Raw genomic sequence first — 5,319 nt, forward strand, 5'->3', positions numbered from 1 at the left:
ACATTCTACGCCACGCTCGAGTCTGTGGTTGATCAGTGCCCCAGACGAGATACACTTCTAGTCTTGGGGGATTTCAATGCATCGACTGGAACTGATAGGGATGGTTATGAGGTGTGTGTTGGTCCCCATGAGTCAGGAACTATGAGCAAGAATAGCACTAAGTTCCTTGACTTTGCAAGAAGTCATGGACTTAGGGTGGCTGGTTCATGGTTTCAGCGCCCACAAGCTCATCGCTGGACTTGGTATTCCAACGCTGGCGGTGTGGCAAAGGAGATTGACAAAGGAGATTGACCATTGACCATGTCAAAGGAGATCGTTGGAGGATGATCCAGAACTGCAGGGTCTTCCGGAGTGCTCAGTTCCTCAATACTGACCACAGGCTTGTTGTAGCAACTCTAAAGCTACACCTTAAATCCTGGAGAATGGTTCCATCCCAGCCTAGGCTGGATGTTGGCAAGCTCAGGGATGAGAGAGTAGCTGAGGAGTTTGCGAACAGGCTGAGTGGACACTTTGGGGGTCTGGGTGCTTTGGCGGGTCCTGAAGAGTTGTGGAGTGCCTTCAAGACCACCGTCCTTGATGTTGCCGGTGGATGTCTTGGAACTCACCGCAGGGCAAAGAATAATTTTGTCTCTCAAGGGACACTGGATACCATTGACCAGAGTCGCAGGGCCAGGCTGAATGGCAGAGCTGAGCTGTTCAGGGAGCTGAGGCGTAAAACTGTACGTGCACTGAGGGTGGACAAGGAGGCCTATGTGTGAGGAATCTGTGAGGGGGTAGAGCATCACCTGTGGACAGGTGTTTCTCGTCCCGCTTACAGGGGAAATCACGCATTGCGTTCATCCAAGCCCATCCCTCGGAGCACTGCAGTTAGAGCAGAGGGTGGTAGGCTCTTGACAGAGGAGTCTGAAGTGAAGGCCCGCTGGGCCGGTTACTTTGAGCGGTTGTACCAGGCTGATCCCCCAGCTGTCGAGTTGGACGTCAAGGGTGTTACAATCCCTGTTGCTGACCCTCGAATCAACTGTGGTCCACCTTCGCTTGTGGAAACATGGGCTGCGGTGAACCAGTTGAAATGGGGCAAAGCTCCAGGGATCTGTGGCATCCATGCTGAACTTCTCAAGGCTGGTGGAAATGCTGCACTCTTGTCGTTGCATGCAGTTTTGTGCTCTGCCTGGAACACAGGCATCATCCTAACTGACTGGAAGAGGGGCCTTGCTGTTCCTCTCTGGAAAGGGAAGGGTGATCGCCAAGACTGCAACAACTACCGAGGGGTGACGCTGCTCTCAGTGCCGGGCAAGGTCTTTGCTCGGATAATTCTTGATAGGGTTCGCCACCATCTGCTTGAGCACCAGCGTCCAGAGCAGTCAGGCTTTACACCAAAGAGGTCAACGATTGACCGTATCCTTGCACTTCGTGTCCTCACCGAACGCAGACGAGAGTTTCGGCAGGGGCTGCTTACAGCCTATGTTGATCTCTGTAAAGCGTTCGATTCAGTGAATCGAGATGTCCTCTGGAGGATTCTTGGTCTTCGTGGGGTGCTACCAAAACTGATCGATCTGATGTCTGAACTCTACTCTGGTACTGAGAGTGCTGTGAAGTGTGGTGGTACCATCTCTGACTTATTTCCAGTTGTTACTGGAGTTCGTCAGGGATGTGTACTTGCCCCCACACTCTTCAGCACTTGTATGGACTGGATTCTAGGGAGGATGTCAGAGAGATCAAGTTGCGGTGCATCGTTTGGGAATGTCAAGATCTCGGACCTTGATTTTGCAGATGATGCAGTCATCTTTGGGGAGACTTTAGATATCCTTTTGGGGGCCCTCGAGCTGCTGAATGAGGAGTCGGAGCCACTGGGATTACGGGTTTCTTGGGTCAAAACTAAGATCCAGGCTTTCGGTGACATCTTGGTTGCTGCTGTCCTGTCTGTGTCTGTTTGTGGTGAGGATGTTGAGGTCGTGGAGAGATTCACTTACCTTGGCAGTGATATTCATGTCTCTGCTGGCTGCGAGTCAGAGGTCAATAGACGTCTGGTTCGGGCCTGGGGAGTCGTGGATTCACTGGATCATGGGGTGTGGTGCTGCCGGTACCTGTGCGGGAGGAAGAAAGTCTGAGTCTTCAGGTCCTTGGTACTTCCAGTCTTGCTCTATGGATGCGAGACTTGGACTCTGACCAAGGATCTGAGACGGAGACTTAATTCCTTTGGTACCAGGTCTCTTCGGAGAATCCTTGGCTATCGCTGGTCGGATTTTGTGTCCAACGAGCGGTTGCTGAGAGAGACTCGGATGAGATTTGTTACCTGCATCGTCCGTGAGCGTCAGTTGCGGCTGTATGGACATGTGGCTCGTTTTCCTGACGCTGATCCTGCTCACCAGATTCTCACAGCGAGGGAGTCTCATGAGTGGAGGAGGCCAGTGGGTCGACCACGTGCCTCGTGGTTGCAGCAGGTTGACCATCATCTCAAGGAGATGGGGATGGGCCTGGCATCTGCCTGGGGGATGGCCAGACAGAGGCCCCTGGAGTTCCGGCGGAAAGTGGACGCAGCGACGTGCTGTTCTGGCACATGCTCCCATACCTGACCTGACCTGATGTCTAGTAAAGAGGATATGAGCACACTTGACACGAGGCCCAGGCTTCACAACTGGGCCTCTGGCGGTGTGTAGAAGTGTTTAAAAATAAATAAATACACCGTGCAGTTAGGTGAAATTCGCTGCACATGATGAGCAATGCACGCAGAGTAAACCGAGTGCTCATTTAGGTCTGTAGGATGTCTAGTAAATAAAGAAGATATAGGCACACCTGACACTAGGCCGAGGCTTCAAGCTTTGGCACGCTCACGCAATCGCTGTAAAGTAGACCATTCCAACCCGTCATTTTTACGGACTTTATACTCGTACTAAAGTAAGACGCGTGCCTTGGGAACCACGAGGAACTTAAACAAATAACATAACCATTTACTCATGGGCGTGATCACATGACAGCGGGACATCGAGATATTCCTTGATGACACTGACATTGGTCCTGGGTTCCCTCAACAGTCTGAACTTCTGCATTGTAATCTGGTGATCGCAGGTTCGATTCCTGACCACAGTGGGTTGACAAAGGTCAAACATTCTGTACCGATCTCTTCCTTTGGGGAGGGAGGGCACAGCATTAGTAGCACAGCCACAGGCCCACACACCAGTAATAATGTTGTGAGGCCGGGTGTCGGCGGCGAGCACGACCAGTAGAGCAGTATAGGAGCAGTAGAGTCGGCTCCACTGAACACCCGGAATCTAGATCGTGCTTCTCGGAGAACTCCGAAAGGCACGGGTCCCTTACAGGACCATGAATCACCAATAATTCGGCCACGTGGAATAGGGTTAATTGCCAACTTCAATATACCTAAGTATCCATGTGGCAAAGCTACCGGGGAATTCACACCCTCGAAGGAGCTCGAGCGGAACAAGCCGTTATCGTGCTCGAACCAGGCGTAACCTGAGCGGATGGTTACCAAGACCCGTCGAACCAAATGCAAAATTTACTGTTTCCCAATTTCCCAACACGCACCGTGCTAAGCCAATGAGAGAAGCACAGAAACGAGCTGATACATTCAACAATAGGGGTATTTATTTTACAATGGGGGGGGGGGGGAGGCAACACACAAAGAGCAGAGTTATCACCACTATAGCAAAGCATATAATGTACAAGGAACACAGGCACTTAACGGTTCTGCTTAGACAAGACAGACCCGCACACAGACATGCACACCAAAAAAGAAAATGGACCTGCCGGATCTTTATTCAAGGTTCCCAGCTCGAGGAAAGGTGAGCTGGAGACCAGAACGAGCTTGGACCTTCCCGGCTCGTGCGGCCCTTGACGATCCGGCTCGGCAGGACTCGAACCCGCAACTCGATGCCGCTGCAAGCACCGGGTATGGAGGGTAGCGTTGAACTCCAGCATGCTCCTCTGGCATGCAACAAGACCAGAACCAGCGACAAGACGAGACCACCCGCGAGATGACCGCGCCGTCCCGTCTATTTCTTCTCTCCCTCCGGCGTCGGGGGCGGGGGGAATGTGTCTCACCTCTCCGCACCCCTCATTCGTCAGGGGAAATCGGTCGTCTCTCCATGATTGGTCGGGGGGCGTGTCGGGGCATCTCGATCCCCCCCCCCGAAGAGTCTCTGCTTCTCTTGGAGCTCGCTCTGCACCCATTGGCTGAAAGGTGGCAAACGCGCTCACACCCTTCCGATTGGCCGAAGCGTGGAGTCAGAACCTCGGTGACCGAGGGAACTCTGCCCACATGTGTGTTCGACACGCCATCGTGTGGGGAATGGTCCATAGTGTTGTTGTTGTAAAAGCGAAGATGGGCTTTGTTGTTGGTGATGTAAAAAATCCTGACTATCAAAATAACTCCGCAGCGCACGAACATTTAAATTCCCATTAGACTAGGGACGGGACCCTAACTAGAAACACACACTTACCGATATAACTGATCTATAGGACCTGGCTGTTGTGCGCACATGGGTGCCAGATTCGTAACACTAATACTGATGATTTGCAACCTGCAGATTACCAGCGGCTCGCACAGTGTTGAATGCAGAGGAAGGCACCACGAGTTACTTCATTCGACAAAACTTTACTCACAAACTTTCACCATGGAAGAGATGGTAAGAACACTCTCCCTGTACAAGCACAGGAGCCTGACATCTCGGTTCGCAGATCGATTATGCCCTCCTCCACAAACACACAATTAATTTGGATCGAAGTAATTACAAAGATTCTGATAAAATATGCCTTAATTGATCCTCTCCAACTTTAGACGTGCAGTTTGATGTTTCACTCTCGTGGAGAAGTTGGACCTTTGCCAAACAGGGCGGAGCTACTGCGCGGAGGGAGGAGATTACTATTTAATGGGCGGAGATACTGCTCGGAGGGAGGAGATTACTATTTAATGGGCGGAGCTACTGCTCGGAGGGAGGGGATTACTATTTAATGGGCGGAGCTACTGCTCGGAGGGAGGGGATTACTATTTAATGGGCGGAGCTACTGCTCGGAGGGAGGGGATTACTATTTAATGGGCGGAGCTACTGCTCGGAGGGAGGGGATTACTATTTAATGGGCGGAGCTACTGCTCGGAGGGAGGGGATTACTATTTAATGGGCGGAGCTACTGCTCGGAGGGAGGAGATTACTATTTAATGGGCGGAGCTACTGCTCGGAGGGAGGAGATTACTATTTAATGGGCGGAGCTACTGCTCGGAGGGAGGAGATTACTATTTAATGGGCGGAGCTACTGCTCGGAGGGAGGGGATTACTATTTAATGGGCGGAGCTTATAAAAGAGT

Source organism: Eptatretus burgeri, chromosome 6 (genome assembly GCF_056783735.1).
Source record: "Eptatretus burgeri isolate ZD-2024b chromosome 6, Ebu_testis_v1, whole genome shotgun sequence".
In the NCBI taxonomy this organism is placed as follows: domain Eukaryota; kingdom Metazoa; phylum Chordata; class Myxini; order Myxiniformes; family Myxinidae; genus Eptatretus; species Eptatretus burgeri.